This window comes from Lygodium microphyllum, chromosome 17 (assembly GCF_053477565.2).
Source record: "Lygodium microphyllum isolate KBCC chromosome 17, Lygodium_microphyllum_v1.1.10, whole genome shotgun sequence".
Classification (NCBI taxonomy): Eukaryota; Viridiplantae; Streptophyta; class Polypodiopsida; order Schizaeales; family Lygodiaceae; genus Lygodium; species Lygodium microphyllum.
This window is the reverse complement of record NC_141151.1, coordinates 88,834,971-88,859,924: the sequence shown is the minus strand read 5'-3', so window position 1 is coordinate 88,859,924 and position 24,954 is coordinate 88,834,971.

Here is a 24,954-nt window from a genome sequence, read left to right as displayed (position 1 = left end):
TTATGTGAGGGTAAGATCAAAGTTACGATATCAAAAGTTTTACTCAAGGCAAAATGGTGAAATGCAAATTTTTTTTTTGGTAACAGAGACAACACAATGCAATGAAACCTCAAGGTTTGAAGTGAGCATCATCAACAATATAGTAGCTTGCTCTAAAGATTCAAATTTTTGGTAACATCAAGTCAACAATACCACGAGACAGAGACATCAAATACCCATCTACAATGTGGTTCTCAATTTGTTCAATGAAGAAATCCCTTGACTCCAACGTACAATGGTCATCTACTTAGTGCAAAGAAGTTACAACCTTCATCAACACTATAAACCTTCATCAATTAGTATAAGTTCTTCTTCCATAACTCCTGAATGGACTATATGGCATTGTGATTCACCGTTTTAGGTGCTCAATGTTCTATCTCCCTTGTGCACCCTCCAAAACACAACTCCATTCTTTGAGCCAAGTCTACTATTCTCAATGAACCTTTAGATCTCTCCTACTTCTATTTCAATTTTATAAGGCTACTAGAGCCAAGTTGTCTGACATTGTGTTCTTCAAGAAAGAGAGAAAAGAGAGAAGAAGAAAAGGGAATAAAATAAATTAGAGAGAGAAAAAGAAAAAAAGAAAAAGAGATATATACACATGCATTACATTGCACCTAGGGGTCCTCAATTTGGAGGTGTCTAGTGACCTTGGTCGGTCGGCTCCTTCTCTAACCCCTAGCTCTCTTTTCATTTTTCCCCATATTTACTTAGGGAACATCAAGGTTAGGACATACCTAGGGAGTCTCAACCTGCCTTAGTTAGACATGTCTCCTTGAGCCACTTGCATTTCCACTTTATTCATCCCAATGCTCACACAACTCCACTTTGAACCAAGAAGGACAAGATATTTTAAGTAGAAAAGGACTAGTTCCATCAACTCCCCCTTGTGCTTGATACAATGGAGAACAATGTGCTTCAAGAGCTTATTGTCTGTACCTTTTGTCCATCTCACCACTGGTGTCTCTTCACGATCTTCATCAATAAGTCCCTTTTCCCTTGTCTGCAACACTTTTTTCCATCTTCACTAGTGCAATATTCTTTGCTTCATTAGCCATCATAAGAAGAAGAACCCTTGGAACTATATTCTAACTATATATTAGACAGTGTAAGCATGTGCACTCACATAAAATTTGCACTATAACCTATTCATGATACTAACAATATTCTATACCTGATGCACAAATTTACATTATACTAATTAAATACCTATAGCAATGCTAATATTCTATCTTACTATTGATGAATGTACATTTTTAGTACAATATAATAATGTTAGTATTTTATAGCCTAAAGTATTATTCCGCACTTGAGGACCCAAAATCATAAATTTAATTTGATAGTATAAAAAATGACAGTTCAACCCATCTCCCAAACCAACAATATTCTATGTCCTATGCACAAAATTGAAAGTAGCACTCTCCCCTAGGAAGTGAATGCATGAGAGGTTTTACTTTGTAGGTACCAAACTTCCTAGAGAGACTCATGATCACTCCCTTTTGCATCCATGATCGACTCTCCTATCTTTTGCAAGCTGCTCTTCTTTTTTGGTAGGCCTTCAAGTTCTTTCCCCTAGCCAAACCATCAATCAATTGTCTCTTTATTACCAACACAGTTGTGTTCCCAATCATATTTTTCTTATTGATGTCTACCACCATAGGAGCAACATCACTTGTACTACTTGTAGCATGAATATCATCATCATCATCATCCAATGTTTTTCAACAACCACATGTTTTACTCCTCCATCACGACCATTACTTCTTCATAGCTTCTTCATCAACTAGTAATATCTATATTTGATATGAGTGCCATGCCAATTGGCACTTGACTTGGAGGGGGATAATGTTAATAGTATTTTGTGAATATTGAAGTCAAAGAACCTTGGTGGTTGCACCATACTTGATCCCAACAATGGAACCAAAATATGAGATTATTGCCAAAGTGAGTTATAACTTCTGAAACAATAGAAGTTTCGTCTAATGTCCTAACTATTATGCATTTAGCCCAATACACACAAAGAATGTACACAAGATAGGAATTTTAAAACCCCAATATTTCCTCTTCTCCTTCTTCTCCACTATAATAGTCTACCAAGAATAAAGAGAGAGTACAATATACATAATATACAAGCTATCTATAGTGTAAATATGCTAACTAGAAATATGACTAGATAGATATCCCATAACTTGGGTAGGTGATCGAGCTATAAAGTATCATTGGAAGCATATATCCATGTAGGTACCAATCACACTAGTGATATGAATGCAGAAAGAGTCATGAAGGTACATGAGTGTAAGCTCATGTTGAGCTTAACATCTCAACACTCCCTCTCAAGATCAACTCCAAGACCTAAAAGCAAGCTTTGAAATTGTTGGAGCTTTTCTACTCCTAGGGCCTTGGTAAAAATATATACAACCTACTCCTCTGTGCTCATATATGTGAGATCAATGCCATGTGCCAAGACCCAATCTTTAATGAAATAGTAAGGAACATCAATGTGTTTCATGCATGTAGGAAACAATGGGTTCCTCACCAACTGTATGTTGCTCATGTTGTCAAATAAATGGCAACTCTCATGTCTATTTGTATCTCCAAATCATAAAGTAGCTTTTCATCCAAGCTACCTTACATGTTGCCATAGAAATACCTATGTACTTTGCTTCTACACTCAATAATGTAAAAATGGGATATTTCTTATTTTGCCAAGTCATGCTCGCACTCCCAAAGGAAAACACATAGCCACTAGTGCACTTCATGTCAAACACATTGCCTATCCAATCTTCATTAGTATAATCAAATAACTGCACCTTAGCCTCATAAAAGATATCATAATCTAACGTGGCCTTAAGGTATGGAAAGGTATGTCTCACACTATCCAAAATGAGGTTTATGAGGCACTTGCATAAATTGACTCTCAGTAGTAAAGATTAAACTCCCCACCATCTTCATGTACATTGTGGGATCCTCCAATATCTCACTCACATTAACACTTACCTTTACATTTTGATCTAATGGCATTGAGATTAGCTTACAATCAACCATACCATACTTCGTTAACAAATCCAAGATGTATGGCCTTTTTGAGAGCCATATCTTAGATGCTCTTATCATCTCAATGCCAAGAAAGTACTTTAGCTCTCCTAAAAATTTCATGTCAATTTTTTGCTTGAAAAGAGTCTTCACATGCTTGATCTCTTGCACAATACCATCCCAACAATCAAATCATCCACATCCAAGGTAGCTTTTACATCCAAGCAAAACATTCTTCCATAGCTTGCCTTTTGCAACCACTTTACATCCATCCTTGAACTCTTCTACAAAGTAGCCATTTTGATTGAAATTTACTTTCAATGCCTATCAATTATTTACCTAGCACAAACCAAGTTATTTGTAATGTTAGGCACACAAAGCACATCAAACAAACACTTGACTTTTCCATCTTACATAGACAATGGGGCACTCCTAACATGAGCAATATGGTGTGTTGTATTATCATTTGTTTTCACAATAACCAAGCATTTTTAAGGATATTCCATTTCTCTACACCATTCTACATGAGATGTCATATGAGTAGAGGCACACTTGAATCCATGTACAACACATTATCACTCACAGTTGATGCATCTACATTCATTGCATTCATCATGTGCGTTGCATTACAAATGACTTCTCATTATCAATGTGATTATTATAGTATTATTTTTTACCAAAGTCTATGATTTGTCTACCACATCCTTCATGGCCCCCTGCCTTGAGACTAGCCTCTACCACATGTATGTGACTACTCCTATGATTCATGAGATTACCCTTGATTTTGTACATAATGGCCACCACTGTGGCCTCTACTACCATGACCTCTACCTCTACTTGTGTTAGAGTAGAGTAGTTGTTTTGAACTATTCTTACTTTGTGACAGGGATGCAACAACACCCAAGTTTTTCTCTTTTAATATCAACATAGATATTAGATTTGTAAAATTAGGGATGACGTCTCTTGTATTGATTGAGGTTTGGAACTACTTGTAATCCTCGTCCCAACCATCCGAACATGCAACCACTATATTATCATTATCAACCTGCACTTTAATAGATCCAAGAGCTTCAACAATGCTCTTAATCTTCAATGCATAGTCATTGATAGACAAATTTCCATGCTTACTCAAAATTCAAATGCAAATTTTTGGCTTTGGTATTTGTACCAAACAGCTTGATCACATTATCTCATACATTTGTAGGACTATTTGCATCCTATATGTGCCCAATCATGTTGTCTAAAATACTGATGGAAACTCAATACATCAGTTTTTGAGCAACTTGGTTCCATTCCTTAAATGCCTTGGCCTATTTGCATCCTATATGTGCCCAATCGTGTTGTCTAAAATACTGATGGAAAGTCAATACATCAGTTTTTGAGCAACTTGGTTCCATTCCTTAAATGCCTTGGCATGCTCAAGTATGGCATTTTCCCCTAGTAACTCGAGAGCCTCAGCATTATCTCCTTCAATATATTCCCAATAACCTTTACCCATAAGGAACTTGATCAATCTAAACATCCAAGTATGGAAGTTGTGCTTGTCAAACTTGTTGCAGTGACAATCTAATTAAACCCCTTAGACATTATGTAGTGAAATCCAAGAATCTACTATTATTAATAACTTGTTAATTGAGGTAAAATGCCATTTATACTGATCTCAATACATCATACATTAAGACTTGTAATGTATAAGAGTTTGAAAATACACTCTGCCATACCCAACACCTATAACTTGTTTGTGAAATGACAAGGTTTACAGAGTTCTTAAACCTTACCTCATTATCACATGAACAATCTCTAGCTCTTGAACAGAGATGAAAACATACCCAAAATGCAAATCCAATTACATGAAACAAACTAGAGGTTTGATACACTCCCTTGAGAACTCCAAGCTCACAAAGATGTCTCATCAATTGAAGATCATGAGAGAGATCTCCACACGTGTAATCCTCAGCATAGCTTCCTTGTAGACTCTTATGTGTTGGGTGTAAAGGTCCCTTCGTCTCTGTGTAAAGTTATACGTGTGTGAACACACCCTTATTCATACCCTAACATATAAATACATTTTTATTTGGTGCAGTACCGACACAATCTGGTTCACTCATCTTGGTACTCACTCTCTCTCACTCTCAACACTACTTCTCCACTTCTGACTCGCACTCCCATTGCACACTCTTCCCTTCAAACTGATATCAAAGTTGCAGTTAAGGCATGCATGTTTCTCTAAGTTTCTGTGTGTCAGATTCAACTTGTTTGCATGAAGAAATGTCAGCTTCATGCCAAGTTGAGTGTAGACGACAGATTCAGGCATGTGTATGTGCTAGATAGATAGGCGATAGGTTAGAAACTCTAAATCTGTGCATCCATTTTGACTAGGTAAGAACATGTGTTAATTCCCATGAGGTGATAGTTCATGAGAACTGGTGGCAATCAATTTTGACTAACATTGACCAGGTGACAGCTCATGACAACTGGTGCCAACTTGTGACAGCATCCAATAGTCAGTCGATAGTATGTTTGGCATTTTTTGTGTGACTTGGCACATCTACATAGGCCCCAATTCACATGTGGAAGCACAATTAATATTTTTTAGAAATTTCATAGCTAAAATTTGAGGCTTTTCCTAGATTTGATGCTATTTATGCATAATAATGAGATCTGACTTGGAAATTGCAAACATAGTGTACATTTGCTCTAAAAAATTTGGGGCTTTTCATGTATCAATGAAATTGTGTTCAACTGAGCTAAATTTATTGACGTTGGTGCACATTTGGACATGAGAAATTGGGGCTTTTGCAAAATTTTGTGAAATCTTGCTAAATTTGATCATTTTATGCTCTCGAGAACATGTATTAATGCAATCAGAGTAGATCGATCAGTAAAATTTTAGGGTTTTTGCTGAAATCTATGGATTTTGGCAAAATTGATCGTGCAATGCATTTATGGGACATTGCTAAAGCAATTTGGTAATGTAAGTAGTGTAATTTGAGCACTTTATCTCCCAGTTGTGAGATTTTGGAGAAATTGCAAAGAATTCTTGGCTATTTTTTATGTATCAAAAGTTGATTTGGACAAATATGTATGCAGTATATATGTCAAGCACCTCCTACTGAGTTGATGTATTATTGAATATTCATGGTGCAACAATCTTAGAGATCTTTTGCAGATTTGGGATTGTTGCAGATGTAATTTTTCGTAACATTGTTGAAGTGGGAGTCACCTGGGAGTGATGTATGTGTCTATTATATGCTCAAATTTCAGTTATATTGATGAAATACATTTCCTCTACTATTGTACTTGTATTTGGGCACTGTTTGTAATATAGTGACACTAAAACTTGCTCTTATTTCTTAAAATTTTGGGCTGAAATTAGTTGAATATTTAGCATGTTATTTGTTGTCATAAATTATAGCATTTGTACTTGGCACTTTACTAACAAATGGCCAATAATGCTTCTAGCCGCAACAATGACACTAAATCCCTTCTTGAAATAAACATGTTTAACTAGCTTTAATCTATGGAAGGACAGGATGCAAGACATTTTGTTTCTCAAAGACTGTGATGATGCTCTCTTGAAAACTAAGCTTATAGCTATGGCTATATCTGATGATGTACTTACATACATTAAGCATCTTGATACAATAAGAAGGCCATTTTAATGTATGTAATAAGAAGGCCATTACATACATTAAAATGGCTATATCTGATGATGTACTTACAGACATTAAGCATCTTGATACAACTTATACTATATGTGTGGAAGCTTTCACTCAACCGCCAAGACCCACGGACCGCTTATTGTTTCAAGCGTTCCAAGCCGAGCACTAATGGCTACCTCTCACATAGCCGACGCGCCATCCATATCTACGGGTGTAGTGAGCTTACCTCCATGCCAATCGAGTTACCTCCTCTCCCACTATTACGCGAGTGGTGATCGAGAGCAAGCCTCACTCACAACTCGATAATGAGATGTTAAGGAATGCCGGTTGGGGTAATTGACTTTGTCGAATGCACAACACAACTTGAAAAATTCAAATATTCGATAATACACCACAAGCCACATATAAAAACAAGACAAAACACAATGCCTCTTGAAGCTCAAAACAAGTAAAAACCTGAATGTGGGTAGAACATCACATAACCACAACACAACAAAAATAACAATAATTAAAAAATAAACCAAGTGAGATATATTTTCGTACCTTAACAACCTTGAGCCGATGCTCGGTGCTTTGACACCCAAAAGCTCCAACTTCCAAATTGGCATGACAAGAGCTCACTCTAGCATGCGACCCTCCACTCTCCTCTCTGACAAAATACAATTGTAATCAATGGGAAAGGCCCTTAACTCTCCATTCTCATCTTCTTATATAGTTTTCTATCCACACTCACACACATTAGGCTTTTTGCTTTCAGCTTTTCGCTTTTGCTTTTCTACTGCTTTTCATTATTTTTGTTTTTTCTGCTCTATGCCTGTTTGCAACTTGTTTGGATCATAACTTCGTCATTTGAACTCTGAATATAGTTGTTCGGGTACTCAAAATAATCAGAACACATTTTTCGACAAGCCAACGTGGGCAGAATTACAAAAATCCATCAAAACTAAGCAAAAATATTGATTTTCATAAATCACATCATTTTTCTCCATCTTTTAACTTGGACAATTTATTTCCTTCCTTGGCCTATTGTTATTGTAATTGCACACACTTTCACCACACATGTCCTCTTTTCCTTCAAGAAATACTCCCTGATGATGTAAAACGTATGATCTTTTCCTTTGATCCTTGAGTCTTCAAAATAAATATTCTCTGGATATTTTTTTTTTTAATGCAGTGTGTCCTAGCAGGAATATGCTATGAAAAAGAACTCCGTGCACAACCATATATGATTTGGAAAAATATACAATGTTGGATCCATGGTATGCAACCAATCAATCAATGCTACACAAAAATAATGTATGCATTTGAAGAATTATGCCTAGCCTATCTACATGTGATCGTACATCATGCAAAATGCAAATATAGTTTCTTGATTATTTAAAATCCTTATCCTCACCTCTCAATGCTCTTCAAAAAAATATAACATACTCTGCTCCACCCATCCATAATCTCACAATCACTCTAGAAAATGATGGTCCTCAAAATGTTGACCAGATATCAAAAACCCATCTCACAATTGGCGGTGTCCTTCACGACCCTCTAACTCACCCAACCTTCTTACACACTCAACCAAAGGTTCCTAACTTTGTGATGAGCATCCCAAATATCGTGCATGCAAGAAATGTGAATGCTCAATGACAGGTGCTCTCTCACGTGCGCTTGCATCTAATATTTACTGCATATAGCTACAGCGGACCTCATGTTGTGCTAGTGCTCAACGATGGTACAAAACGTGCATAATCCCAATCCATGGCATGGAAGTATTTGATAAGAACAAGAGATGATCCTCGAGTGTAGTGCATCAACAAGTGCAATGTGAAGTGCTCGTGAACCCATTATCCCCGTGATGTGCAAAAGTCTCGACAAGAAAACATACCTAGCTCCTCAATGTTCAGTAGCTATTGACAAACATAAGCTTCATCCTGTTCAAAAAAATACCAAGCTCGACCAAGGCTTATCAAGTTTCACACTCAGCAGAATGACAGAAGCAAATCCTAAGCTAGACAAACACAAGAAATCCAACTACGAAATAACAAAACAAATAGTCACGCAAACAATTAAGCTAGCAAAAATTAAACCTAACTACAATTTTGACTAGGGGTTTTCAGTTGTCACAAAAACGCTTGACACTGCGCACTCATTAGCTCCATGATCCAAGTGCAAGCTTCAAGCAAGCTCCATCCTCAAGCTCCACGCTCCAAGCTATAGCACAAGCAAGACAAGAGAAGAGAAGAGAAGAGAAAAAGAGAGGAGAAGATGGAGAGCTTCTCCTCCCCGGTCCCTCACCCTCACACACTCACTCCCTCACACTCCCTCTCTCAAGCACAAGCTCAAGCAAGCAAGCAAGCAAGAAGAAGAAGAAGAAGAAGAAGAGGAGACCCACTTTTGGCTACACACAAGAATGAGCTTCTCATTCACTTTTTAAATTTATATACAAAACCCTAAATCCCTTTTAGGCGGTCATCCCCTTATCCCCTTTTTTACATGGCCGGCAGTGGCCTAGGCCCTTTTTCCCATTGTCCCTCTATCTTCCTAGCTTCCTTCCTACCGCCCATCTACCTTTACAAATTGCACGGGTGAGAGCCTAGCGCTCCTTAAATTAAATCATGATGCGCTTGTGCTTTTTCTTGGGTGCCTTTGTTTTCTGTTTCACTTTGCCTTGGCCTTTGTCTTCTGCTTTAGCTTTTCCAGATTTTCCATCTTATTCGTCTGACGATTAACATTACCCCCTCCTAGGCGAGTGCCAGTCCCATGGCACTCACTGTGGTAGGTAGCAGGCTTTAGCATGCACCGAAGACGTGGGTGGCAAGGACGCCTGTGGTTGCCGTGGAGGAGTGTTAGTGGTGGTGGGGAGGACGGTCCTTGGGGGCATGTTGGTGGCCTAGGTGGTTGGTGGAAGGGTTGTTGGAGTTGGTGGTAAGGTTGTTCTTTGTTGGGGATTGCACTGATGGCCAGCACCAGTGTTGGTTTGTTGGGGATTCTGCACATGACGATTCTTTGCGGGCTTGCAGAATGATAAAGGATAAGAATTCAGAGTTGGGTGTCGATAAAGAGAGAACGACACTTTCATTGGAGTCTTCAATACCTGCAATTTGAAAACCTTTCATAAGTGGTCTCTCCCTAGGGGTAGTGCTAGTCTTCTCTATCATGCACAATACATAGTTCAATTAGTTTGGGAGACAGGTCGAACTCTAAGCAAGTTGAGAGTATTGTCTTGCACTTGACAGGGACACCACACTTTCGGTAGTTGGGAGCTATTGGACTTGCTTGATGAGGACAGTGTACTTTTTATGGCCATTCGTGCAGTGCTTACCACAATTGATTGCAATGGTATTAAAGCAGAGTGCAAGAGGAAATCGTGCGAATGGGTCAGGGCGACAGGTCTAACCATAGGCGAGACAAGCTCCCTAGGTATGTCCTACCCTGGATGTGCCCTGAACAATTATGGGTGATGCTAAAGGGCTAGGGGACTAGGGACAGAGCCAGCCGACCAAGGTCACTAGACGTACCTAATTTGAGGACCCGTAGGTGTTGTGCTATGATCGTGGGTGCTTCGTATCTTTTCGTTCTTTTCTTTTCTTTTCGTCTTTTCTTTTTTCCTTTTCTGTTTTCTTTTTTATTTCTTTTTCTTGTGCTTTTTTCTTTCTTTATTTCTTTCTCTTCTCTTTTCTCCTTTTTTTTTTGGACCTGCCTGAGTACAACCATTGCAATATGTTGAGGCTATCAGCCTTTCAATGGGTTGGGAAATGTCAAGCTTCGAAGGCTCAGGAAATGGATATTACAGTGATGATTGTGCCCTAGCCTCATTGTTAGAGAAGTAGTTGTTGAGATGGGAAGATACACTTGAGATATTGCAAACCTCTTTGTGACACGCGATGTCGGTACAATTGAGGTAACAACTGCCATGAGCCAACTGTAGAACTTGACCCAGAAAGAGAGCGTAGCCCATGACTATGCTTTGGGCCATGCGATGTGGGCAGTCGGCAAGGGTGATTTTTGCTTCCGGCAGTGTGGCTTTGTTGCGGCTCTTTGTGGGGTCGGTGGTCTTGCGGTGACTTTGGCATTGAACACTTTTGCACAAAGACCTATATCATCCTGCATCCACTTGTCACTTCATGAGAGTACATGCACGGTATATGCTGCAACTATAATAAACCAGTGCAACACAAGGAGACATCACTTATCTGAATTCCATGGTGTTGACTTAGATACTTACACCTGCGCTTGATTAACTTTTTCTTTGGCTAAAGACATGAAATATATTAAATGCATATATGAAAAGTTTGTACAACGGGGGGAACATGTCAACACTTAACCATTTAAAGACAAAAAGTCATGGCCAGGTAGCATTTGATAAGCCTTTTATACAACATGGGGCTACTCTATTTGTATGAGGCGGGGCGAGTCTGGGTGGTCAGGTGACTGAGGCTATGCTAGTGAGGGGATCCTGTGAGGCTGGGCAGGGAAAATGTCGGCTGGGACTCGGATGGTGTAGTCCCTGGCCACAATTGTTTCCAGAATGCTTTGAACACTGGATCAAATTCTTGCTTGTCTCGAGCTGCTCTCTCCTCTTTCGAGCACATGGTGCCCGAGCGTCTGGTGGGGGCCCGTAGGACCAGTGTTGCCATGCCCAATGTGCTCCCTTGAGCTCTCATCCTCGTTGCTTGGGGGTTTTTCAGCTTACGTCCTGGGCGGTGTCATTTAGGGCCTCGTTTCTTTGCATACCTTTTAAGGGTAGGTATGTAGCGTCCTGGCGGAGGAGCTTGTGCTGCATGCTCCCTTCGACAATGGATAGCATCCTTGCAAGCCAGCTGCACTGGGTGCTCCATGCTGGCTACCGTAGGGGGACCTGAAAAATGTGAACCAAGGATTAGGCCTTGAGGCAGGATAAAACTATTCACATGGAAGGGTTTATATAGTGGGTTATCAAGCGCATATGATGAGGAGAGAAGAGGTGAGGCATGTAGTGTTTGTTGTAGAGGGATGGTCCCCATGATGATGTTCATTTTGCCTCCAGCCATTAGGAGATCTTGGCTTATGCTAAGTTGCGTGGACTGGTTGTCATGGAGTGGAGCAGGGCTCAGGAGGAACATGAAATAGGATAGGCAAGATTTCAGTTTCAATTTTTGCAAGGATATTGCACTTCCCTATGAGTGCTTGTGGGTGTCTCCCATAAGGGCTAAGAGTTGCATTAGTTAGTGTGAGCTCTGGTTGGCCTAGTAGGGTCCATGCTTCATAGGTCAAGACATGAAAATCTACTCCTTCATCAATCAGAGCATCGATAGTATGCTCTCTTTTCGCGGTGAGTTTGACCCTAAGATAAGCAGGTGGTATTATGTCTTCATCTTCCGAGTCTTGGCTTGTAAATTTAAGCCTTCTGACAAATGCCCTTGAGTCCCCAACTGCATGACCAGATGTGGATTCTCCACTAGTGTCTTGGATCATCAGTGCAATGCTATTCAAGGAACATCTATTGTCATGACTGTCATATCTAGTCATTCTCGCTATTGTAGCTTGATGTTGTTGCTTTCTGCTTTGACTAGATGCATTCTGAATGCAACACGTATGTATTTTTGTAGTGTAGCCTTTTTGCCCTTGTTGGCTAGATGGGCCCATTGAGGTTCTAGGGCCTCTGTTCGTCTTTGTTCGGGTATGGGCTTTTGGTTGCTCTTTTGCAAGTGAGAATCCATGCTCATCTAGAGCCATTACTACACTAGGGTCCAATTTGCAGGACCTGTCATGGCGTGTGTTTTCTCTCCAACCTACTTGGGGGAGGTGCGGAGGGGGCAGAGCCCCCTCTGCAGGAGTTCGGAGGGGGGGGGATAGTCCCCCCCGGCCCGCAGGGCCGTTACGGTAAATGCCATATGTGATTTGAAGGACCTTCTACGGACAATTTTGAACTACTTGCTCTAAGTTTCAGCCCAATGATCGATCTATGTTATGGTTTCGGCTCTATATGGTCTCTCGGTCAATTTCACTATCTTCAGGTTAAAATTTGAAAAAATCTAAATTTGGCCCAACAAGTCCAAATTGCAGGGGCTGAATGCCTGATTCGGCCCGTCCGAGGGGGGCTGAGTAGAAAGGGCCAAATGTAACTGGTCTGAATATCAAATTCAGTCAGTTCGAGTCTGGTTGTCCGAGGGCCGAGTGGGCCGAGGGTCGAGTCAGGTGGGCCGAGTCCAGTGGGCCGAGGCCGAATTTCGAAGTTGGTCCAATTGATCAATTCGGATGGGCCGAGCGATGAGTGTCCAAGTTGAGTGGGCCGAGTCAAGTGGTTCGAGTGGGCCGAAGGCCGAATGGCCAAGCAGTCCGAGGGCCGATGCTGGGACTCGGCCCAGAATCACCGTCACTCAGACATGTCGAGCGCGGCGCATTTTTTCATCGGACTTCACGAAATTCACCGCGTCGAGCGTTGGAGGCCTTCCCCCTGGTCGAGCAGCTCCAGATCCAACCTAGTCATCTAGGGGAAGGTGTAGAATTACCTGGGCTGGGCAAATAACTCCCGGATGGCCAGATCGAAGCGGATCTATGTGATGAAGCTTTCTCCCTCTCTCCTACTCTCCTAAAACCCTACAATGCACAATGTGGCCTTTCTTGCCACTCCTGACCCCTTATCACCCTGCCCAAGCATGTACTCACCTTAGTCTTGTCTCCCTTACTAACATTTAACCCAAAATTTCATTTCTTGCCCTTTTTTTCCCTATTTCAACCTGTTATACAGCAATAGAAAACCCTATTGTTTGCTCCAATGTTTTGCTGCTATCTTTCCTAAATGCAAGAAAAATTTATAACAAAAATATCTACACTACTCCATCATGCTTTCCCAAGTCCAAAACAACAAAAACCTACTTGCTAAGGAGATCGAATACCTCTTCAAACTCCCTCGCTTCCTACTTATCTACCTCAAGCACCGATTCGGGAAAAACCCTACTCCAATGCTCGATTCGAAGCGCCCAAGCGCTCAAGGCTTGAATCCGTTGGTCTTGGCAATGGAACCAAAAATGTGGGAGCTTTCGCTCAACCGCCAAGACCCACGGACCGCTTATTGTTTCAAGCGTTCCAAGCCAAGTACTAATGGCTACCTCTCACATAGCCGACGCGCCATCCATATCTATGGGTGTAGTGAGCTTACCTCCATGCCGATCGAGTTACCTCCTCTCCCGCACACTCTGGTAGCTCCACGATCCAAGTGCAAGCTTCAAGCAAGCTCCATCCTCAAGCTCCATGCTCCAAGCTCCATAGCCGCGAGCAAAACAAGAGAAGAGAAGAGAAGAGAAGAAGAGAGGAGAATATTGAGAGCTTCTCCTCCCCGGTCCCTCACCCTCACACACTCACTCTCTCACACTCTCACACTCCCTCTCTCAAGCACAAGCTCAAGCAAGCAACAAGAAGAAGAAGAAGAAGAAGAGACCCACTTTTGGCAACACACAAGAATGAGCTTCTCATTCACTTTTCAACTTTATATACAAAACCCTAAATCCCTTTTGGGCGGTCATCCCCTTATCCCCTTTTTTACGTAGTAGGCCCTTTTTTCCATTGTCCCTCTATCTTTCTAGCTTCCTTTCTACTGCCCATCTACCTTTACAAATTGCACGGGTGAGAGCCCGGCATTCCTTAAATTAAATCATGATGCGCTTGCACTCTTTTACAAAAGTATTGACTTGCGCTTTTTCTTGTGTGCCTTTGTCTTCTGTTTCACTTTGCCTTGGCCTTTGTCTTCTGCTTTAACTTTTCCAGATTTTCCACCTTATTCGTCTGACAGTTAACAATATGGAAAAAGAATGGATATGAAAATACAACTCTAGCAAATCAAGTGCATCTCATGTGCAAGCTTGTGAACATGGAGTTGGATGAGTCTACAGTAGCATTTGAGCATTGGAGTGCTCTCACAGGGATTTTGAGTCAGTTGTTGCAGGACTTTGGTTTGTAGCTCTTCAATGACAAACTCAAAGCTATTTTCTTAGTAATGACTTTACCTGATAATTGGGAGGCTTTGATTGTTTCACTTAGCAACAACATTGCTTTAACCTTTGATGATGTTAGAGACTCTATCCTAAATGAGGAGATTAGAAGAAAGTCTAGTGGAGAAAGTAGTGGCTTAGCCTATCATCTTAGAGGTAGGTTAGAGAAGAGAGGTAATGCAGCAAATAAAGGTAAAAGTACAAGTAAAAGGAAGGGCAAACAAGAGGATGTTACTTGCTATCAATGTGGATGTAAAGGGCATAAAAAATTTGAGTGCCAACATTACAAGAAAGAGCAAGAAAGAAAGAAACAGTAGGGAAAGAAAAAGGATGACAAGAAAGATGATGATAACTCTCCCTCAAAAGAAGTTCCAAAGGGAAATGTTGCATCTAATGTGGTCATGTTGAAGAGCTCTATGACACTGGAGAGATACTTGTAGCCTCATACAATGTAGACACTATGGCAGCAACACAGGTGATATGCACATCACCAAAAAGGAAGTGTTTGATGCCTTACTTTCAACTCATGATGGGCTATCCTAATCATGAATAGTGGATAGTGGTGCCTATTTTCATGTTACTCCCTCCTTGGAGTCATTTTCTCAATACATTGCAGGTTGTGTAGGCAAGGTTTACTTGGGCAACAACTATGCATCTGAGATAGAGGGTATAGGTACCATTCACTTGGTCCTTGACAACAGCCAAGAGGTGATTTTGCAAGATGTTAGATATGTGTACGCGGCACAAAGGAAATTCTACTATCAGTTGGGCTGCTTTATGCAATAAGGTATTTTACTACCCTTTGGTGGTGGATCTTGGAAGGTCCAAAATGGCTTTATGCTAATTGTTAGATAGCAAAAAGGGGACTTTGTATTATTTGCATTGTAAAGCATTATTTAGCAAGTTCTTGGCTGTGGCTAAAGTTCATTCATAGATGGAACTTTCACACAGAAGACTTGGCCATACGAGCCAAAAGGGCCTTCAAATTCTCTCCTCTTTAGGGAGATTTGATGTAAAAGGCTCTGGTCTCGAATTTTGTATAATGATTGCATATATGGAAAACATATGAAGTCTCCATATTACTCTTGTGTTGTTAAAAAGTCCAGTGCTTTTGATTTATTACACTTTGATATGTGCACTATGCTTGTTATTTCATATGGGAATGTATGGTACTTTGTCACTTTCAGTGATTATTTTAGTAGAAAGTCATGGGTGTATGTGTAAAGAGCAAAAAGGAAGTGTTGGATACCTTTAAAAGGTTTCATGATTTTGTTACCACACATCCTAGAAAGTCATGTATGGTCCACATGAGAATGGCTCGAATATTGGCGGACCGTCCTCTCGAGCAAAGCCTAGAAAGGAAGAGTCAATGTGGCTCCATGCATGTGAATTCATTGATATTTGTTAGACTTCATTTATAGATCTATTCTACGCATGCCACGTTGTCAAGCTCACCATGTTGGACGTATGAAACATGTGATGTATATGGGGGATAAGCGAAAAATGTCTAAGAACTTTTTGAGAGATGGTTTGCCCTTGCAAGCCATGTCGATACCTGTGAGTACCACACTTTCGACATGTCTCCATAGCCATGTATTCTCCTCGAAATGGTACGCAATCATTGATACATGCATGGATGTTGTTATAGTCTATGCCAAGCTTTTGCAAAACATGTCACGCATCATCATAAGACTCGGGCATGGTATTTGCAAGTGGTAATATATGATACTTTAGTAACCTGAAAAAAAAACATAAAACATCTTGAAAAAGTACAATTGTTTTTTATGATAATGCCAAAATGAAATCAACGAAATGTACATAGAAGGTACCTAAACAACTCGGTCACACTCGCATTGCTCCACCTGTATTTTGCTTACATAATTAGGAGTACAAGCAGTGTCTTCAGGCGAGATACTCATTCAACACCCATCATATAATGGTATGGATGCTTCCTCTCTAAGCGGATTAGATGTCTCGACATCCATGGGCATCATTGCATCGATCATTGCCTCCATCTCAGGCTCTAAGATTGTAGAAAATTTTGGAAGGCTGCCTTTCTTCTCTGGTATTGACGGTATAGATTGGGTAGTACCTTCAAAGTGGTGGATCAGCTCAGTTACTGCATTCATCGCACGCCCACAAACTCTTCTAACTGGCCACAAAGGGTGAACTCCTCCTTAGGATGAGACGTCACCTCCCTATAATAAATTTTACGACCACATCCAATGTTTTTGCATATGATGTTCAATTAGTTTGCGAATACAATGCATGATTTATATACACTTTTCTTACCGTTTGCTCAAAATCTGAGATTGTCTTATCAATGATCTCTGATTGAAACTCGCCGAAGTGTTGTACGTGTTCCTTAGGCAATCGATGTTTTTGTCTAATTGCCAATTTACATTGAGAGCAAGGACATGGGACACGTTGATTAAGATACGCCTCGCGATCTTGAACATCATGGCCTTCATCGTTTTCCATTTGGTCTATGTTACGACAAACAATTTGTTTTTGTTATCATTCTTTTTTTCTTTCTTAAATTGTTTGAGAAGGGATTTCTTCTCTTGTAACTCAACAAAATTAACGTATGTAAAGTCTCGATCTACCTACGAATGGGGGACCTACAATATGTAAAGTCTAATATGCTATGCATGGGGATGAGGGAGTAGCTACCCTATGTCGGAGTCTTTCCCATCCTGTGGTATTGCACTGGGCCACTACTACTACTAGTACTCACCTTCTCGAACATACCAAAGGTGCATCTTTAACAAAACCTCTCTCTCTCTCTCTCTCTACTACTACTACTACTACTACTACTACTACCACCACCACCACCACCACCACCACCACCACCACCACCACTCGCCTTCTCGAAGCGTCGAACACACCCAAGGTGCACCTTAAACTATATATATATATATATATATATATATATATATATATATATATATATATATATATATATATATATATATATATATATATATATATATATATATATATATATTACAAAAAAACCAAAAAATGAATAAATTAAAAAACTACTATTACTACTACAAATTTAACAGGAAAAGAAGAAATTGAAGAACTACTACTACTACCACTACCACTACTACTACAACAACGACAACAAAAAACAAGAAAAGAAGCAATTAAAGAACTACTACTACTACTACCACTACAAACAAGAAAAGAAGAAATTAAAGTACTACTATTGCAACAAACAAGAAAAGATGAAATTAAAGAACAAGATCTTACCTTCTCTTTGTTTTTTATCCATTCATTCTCCTCTCACCCTCCCTCTCTCTCTCTTTCTCTCTTTCTTTATTATGTTTCATGTTTATTCCCTCTCTCTCTCTTTCCTTCTTTCTTTTTCTCCCTTCCTCTCCCTCTCTCATTTCCTCTCTTTCTCTCTTAGTACACATCATTTTTAACAAAAACAAGAAAAAGAAAAGGAGAAAAAACAAAAACAAACCAAGAGGGAGCAATGCACTCACCTCAAAGGTCTAAGATGGATCGGCGGCTCCTCGTCGCGACAGCAGCTCCTCTTATGAACTAAATGTAGCTACCTTCTCCCCAACTCAACTTTATTTCTCGCATGTTATTTGCTAAAAGTAGTCACCTTTTTCATGGATAAGTGAACTTTTTTCCTCCCAAATCTTGTTAACATGCACAATGTATATCTTTTCTATGAGGAGGAAGGTTGTATTGAGCTTGAAAGGTGAGGTGCCTTAAATAGTGCTTCCACTGCATATGATCCTACATGAAATCATCACGTGGGTGTGGTCAAAGGTTAGGACATCAACAAGGAAAAATATCTCAAATCCAAAGCTAGCCACTTACCCACAATTATGGAAAATTTGAGGTCAAAAAATGGCCTTCTAAGGGAGTTTGACCAAAAGATTCCCTCAAAAAATGGGGGCATTTTAAAATTTTCACAAATGAGATCCAAACTTGTTGGAGATTCATTTTTAGAACCTACTCTTTATAATGGAGCCTGAGAGGAGAGGAAGAATGAGTAGAGGAGAGAGAAATAGAGGAAGAAGAAGAGAGAGAAATACTAGGACAGGAGATAGAGATAGGAAAGGAGGGAGAGAGAGGAAGGAAGCCATGGAAGCTAAAGGAGAAGGTGAAGAGTCAATTCTTGATTATACATGCATGCCCTAAACTAGATCTCTTATACCTTTTATACTCGGATCATTGTACTGGGGAGCTAAACCCCTAGTACACATGAACCTCACTCGTTACACTCCATACTGACCCCGAAAGTTCTTGCCCTAAAAAACAAAAGACAACTAGAGGGACTTGTCAGAGTAGCTAGTGAGTGGGGCTGCACAATACTACTTTGATTAGCATTATAATGAGAAGATTTGATGGGCATATCCAAGGAGAATTGGGGAATAAGGTAAGGGATAGCTGACATGTATGCCGTGGGCATGATCACAAGGGAAAAATGCCACCAATTCATTTTAATTGAGGGCATGAAGACTATGGACAACATGTTATCCATTACAAGCTTGCTAAGGTAAATCTACCATAACTTTTGATGTGCTACTCCAAATGGGGTGTGCCACATGTCAAAACAGAGCTTAGGATGAGCACTTATGGCCTATGTGGCTGTTATTAATGCAAGATAATTTTTTGTAAAACAATGTGTAGTTTGCAAGTAGTCTGAGGTCAAAATGGGGCATATCAATTTTTCGTTGGGCCTCTCGAAGGCGAGGAAACTCTTCCATGATAGTGGCTAGGTACCAAGAGGCTTCTTCTAGAGGTAGGCCTTACCATTTGATGAGGTATTCCTTGATGGATCAAGATCTCAAGTGTTTATCTCACTGCCCAATGATTTCCTCATGGATATACTAAATGATACCTTCTTAGCCTGTGGGAGGTAGCTCTTCCACATAGTCCACTAAGGTACCAACAATGAAGGGCTTCAGCTAGTGGCTGACATGAAACACATTGTGAATTTTGGTGATGGAGGGAAGCCCTAACTAGTAAGCCAAGTCACCAACTCTCTTCAAAATCCAATAGGGTCCATAGAAACGATGGACCAAGGCTACCGTCCTTGAGGGTGGAGTAACATGACTTAGGCACTTTCAATAGAACCAACTCTCCCTCTTCGAATTCCAACTGCTTTCTTCTCTTACCAGCATAAAGCTTCATGTGAGCTTGTGCCTTTTGCAGATTCACTTTGTATTGTTGAAGCAGGACCTGATGTGCTCTAACTCCTCTACTCTGGTGGTCGATCTTATTATTAAACAGGATCATAGGGAGGGGAGCTTTATACCCATTGTCGCAGGAGCAGCAATCAAGGAAAACCCTAGTCACAACTTGAAAAAACAAGAGAAAAAAGAGTGTCGTAAATAAAATGACTGTGTTTAAGTACAGAACTCAACAAGATAAATTTCCAAACATGAGCAAATCCAATAACACTGATGCCTAATGTAGCCACTAAACACATGCACATAGAGCATTAAAAAAACAACCAAGAAATAAACACCATACCTCAATTTGTCAAAATTTTGCGAAGTCACAAACACGTTAAGTCCATTATGTTTGAAAACTCGTACGGGCCAAAGTTCTTCATAGAAACCTTTAATCTCTTCAATATGCCTTGTCTTAAGTGTGACCCTCCTGTCCTCAAATAGACAATTTTCTATCACAAGAGAAAGGCCCCTACCTTCAATATTCTCCCTTCTTATATAGGTTTTTTTCTTCTCTCTTACATGACACTAAGACATGAACTTTCAAAAAGTTTTAAGCATTTGCTTTAGCCTTTTATTGACCTTCAATCATTATTGCTTTGTTTTTAAATGCTTTTGTTTTAAACTAATTGTGAGTCACCGCCTTCACAGAAATTCTTTATCTTGAGTTGCCAAGTCTTGTCTCTCTTCCACCATTTCTTCACCGTCTGCTTCTTCTACTGCTCTGCTCCTTGACCTTCTAGCCTTGCACTTCCTTGGGGAATCTCTCTGACTCCTGGGACTTGCGGCACTCTTCGGCTTCTTCCACCTACTTTAAAGGCATGTAGCTGTGCTGCCTACAAACATACTGCTCAGAAGATGAACGCCAGATCCACGCGGCTCTTGCACTAGAAATCTCCTATCCTTTTCGACATTCCTGAATCGACACCGATTACCTCTACAATCGCAGTTAACTTCTCGTCATAGCAAGACAGTGTGGCCTGTTCGTAGAGAATCGCCACTACAACAAAAAGGCTCCATAGACACGCTTGTAGATGCAATATTTGAATTATGAAAAAAAATGTCGGGTACGTTTATTAACGCGTCTATTTCCACGTCTACAGAATCGCGTCTAAAAGCACGCTTATGATCAGAGTTACACGCACACTTAGACGCGCGTATAAACGCGCTACGTAAATATATAATCATATTTATAAAAAAGTGGATATATTCATATTGTGCGTCTATACACACGTGTATCTACGCGTCTAAAACCGCGTTTGCTCTGAAAGTTTTTGACGAGAATAGACGCACATTTATCCTGCAATTTAGACGCGTTGATAGACACGCAAAATAGAGGTATGAAAAAAAAACCAGAGAGCATGTGACTTCGCAAGCCACATGCTCTTTGGTTTTTTTCCCCCCATCAATATCAAATTGTATACTTAGGAAAAACAGAGAAAGATTATTTCGAAGATTGGATACTGAAAGCAAAACAATGTATGTAGCACATGAAATTTCATATATATAGATGAAACGTTTTTACATTATGAGTTCTAGTGCTTGTGACGTCATGGTCGCAAGTACTAGCTGAAAGTAATACATATCAAAAATGAAAATTACAAGCCAAGGGGAGGCGTGCATGCATGGGGCTCCTCTATATCTCCTCAGAAGAGGCATCATCATCGCTACCACCACCGCTGCCTGTGCCGTTGCCATTGCCGCCACCACTACTGCTAGTCCCCCCTTCGCTATCCTCAACTGCATTAGGGTTCGCCTACACAAAGGATTAAAGTATATAAATACCATTACAAACAATAAATTAGAGTTATCTATACTTTTCATGTAAAAAATAAAACATACCTCTTCTGGTGGTGGAATCCTCATGGCGCGATTATATTGCTCCTCCGTGATGAGTCCCTCCTCGTAGAAATGCTGCCAAGTGGACGCCCGGTTATGACCTCAATGGTAGCCTACCTCTCTAGGAGTAGGCATCCTACCAACGATATGGAACTACAAAACAATTTGAACATACAACATATTAAAACACACTACATAATGAAGTGAAATAAATTACAAAATTTAATTTAAAAAAGGAAATCAAATAATACTTACAAACTCAGCCTCCCATGACTCCCTGCCACCCGATCCATAATGCGACGATCCCATGGTTGACATCTGGATACGTCGCGCCTCTGCATGCTAGCGACTTGTCATTTTCTCCGTTGCTCTCTTCTTGGCCTCTTTCCACTCCTTGCGGTGGCAATTGGGTGGTTGGCCATATCCAGGGTGCCCCTGCTCTTGTCTCCGCAATGACTCCTTGGCGCGCGTCATAAGGTGAGACCTCTTGTTATGAAGCACATCTCTCACCTTTGACCGTCCCCAATCATCTGAGAATCGTGAATTCTCGGGATTAGGGTACCTTTTATGTACTGCTCGCAGCACCTCTTGCCACAAACCTTTTTTTTTGTGCTTGAAGGGAATCATGCAATCTTTGTATGTGGCATGCACGACACTCCTCAAGTAAGCTATCACTTCCCTCCCCTCAAAATCATGCAAGATACCACCAACATCAGTGATAGAGTAGTACATTTGTGGAGGCTCACCTCTCTCATTTTCCGGTGAGGGTGATCGAGAGCCACCACCTAGGCAACCCCCACAAAGCCCTCAACCTCCTCGTCCTCCCGCACCACTCTCCCTCCTCCCTCGACGTGCACTACCCTCTACCTCACTCGATACACGTGCCTCTATAGATGTACGTGCTTCGGCTGATCCATGTACCTCAGTTGATCCCTGTGTAGGCAAAGATGTGATAGGTGTCCCAGACATCACACTGAAAACCTCATCTGCAGTGGGAGGGCGACCAAGATAATTGGTCATCTCCCCCATGAATTGCTCCTTGTTGAATGGGGTGCTGGAGGATCCAGGATTCCACATCTACACAAAAAAAATCATATTACCCTGTGTAGATAAAACATATTATATACAGCATCTATACCTACGTCTCTGTGCGCGTCTATACCTGCGTCTTTGTGGGTGTCTGTGAGTGCGTGTATCCTCGCGTGTACACTGCAGAGCACACGTACCCGCACACGCGCTCAAAGGCGCGCCCCCAGAGAAATGTTTTTCGCGTCTATTAGACGCGCTTGGTCGGCTGATTTTAGCAGACGACCGCCATTATTGATTTACAAAATGCAATACATAATGGAATCACAAATCCTAAATACACAGACAGAGCAAAGAGAGGAAGATAGAAAGAGAGAGAGAGAGAGAGAGAGAGAGAGAGAGAGAGAGAGAGAGAGAGAGAGGAAGAGACTCACCTTGGGTGTTTGGTGTGGCGGGTGGTGGCGTTTCTTCCTTCTCCTTCTTCCTCTCCTTGGTAAGTTACCCTCCCTTGATGCTTGCTTACTTGCTTTGCTGCTTCTTCTTGTTCTCCTCTCTCTTGTTCTCTCTTTCTTCCTCTCCTTGGCTTTCCTTTTTCCCTTCTTGTGTGTTTGAAATGAAAGAAGAGATGAGTCATGAGGAGGTGAGGCATGAAGAGACTAGGTGAGGCATGAAGAGACTGCATGTCGGATAAACTCAAGCTTCAGAACCACAAAAAACGTAGGAAAGGAAAGGCGTAGTTTGAAAAGAAATGATTTAAGTATGATTTGAATTTTGACGTGTGCGTCTATTTTTGTGTGTATAAGCGTGTCTATTTGCCCAGATATATAAAAGCAAAAGTCGTGTCTATTTATATGCACGTTTACACGCGCTTATAGACATTGTGATAGGCGCGCCCGACTTTGCGCATCTAACATGCACGTCTATGCCTCGTTTCTATTGTAGTGCGCTAGTCTTGCAGCTACTCATGAAGGTGGAGTCAAAGATAACGATGATATTGTTGACCAATAGAAGGCGGTAGTCCGAGAACAATAGGAGACCAAATACTTAGCCGAATCTGCAATTCTCTAGCTAGCTACTGCCATGACCAGCAACACATTGAGGACGATCAAGCCTACAAGCGCAATCACACAAACACAAAGGAGATCCTTTGATATTGCTATTATGATGATCATTGCTTCTCCACTATGGCTCTATGATATCTTCCTTCATCCTAATGATCAACCATCAGGCCCCTCCTATGCTCGCCCCCACCCCCCGTTCTTGCATAAAGCTTCATACTATATGGCCTAGCCTAGTATTCTCAAAACATTACACATGAGCAGGAGGAGAGCATGTTGTTATGTATTTGTCTTTGGGCAAGGCATAGTCTGAATGCCTATGTTGCCAGTGTGGATCCAACACTCCAAGATTTCTCTATTTGTTATCATTCTAAGTAGCAATCTGGCAAATGCACAAGCTTCTCAAAATTTATATGAGCATATCAATTCGGAGAGGAAAACTCATCTGTCACTAGATAATGGATGTAATCAACACCCAGTGGTTCCAAAGAGGATCTAGTGGTGAAACTTGATTACAGTCCTCGAATCATTTTCAATTCTATAGAATATCAAAGGCCTTGCAAGTCTCCAACTAGTAGCATCCTTTTCCCATACTCACTTTATCAAGAAAGCTTACTACTTGTAATAATAAAATGATATTGTTGCCTTCCTAAACACAGGTAGGCACATGATCTACATATAAGGCAGGAAGTCCACCTACACATAATTAAACATGGTCCTCATAAAACCTCCTTGGCCACCCTATATCGCAAGCATAGCTTCCGTATATGTCTTCAAAAAGAAATGATATTTCTAGTGTGTCTGCCTTTGTTCATGCATTGTGTTTTATTCAAAAATATTATTTGAGGATGAACTCTCTGCTCTAACATACATGATTTTGAAAACAAGTTCAATATTAAAATATGTACCATGCAATGACACGTAACACAATTTCTTGGTTAATTTACAATCCTTAACCTCACCTCTCAACACTCAACAAAAAGAATAATTGTTGCACTCAACTCCACCACTACAAGGATACGGAGCACATTATGAAGCAAATAGTCAAGTCTATCCGCACTCCGACGGGTATGATGTGTTCTCTCAGGTCCACGTTTTCTAAATATGACCAATTATCAGGGCTGAAATCCCA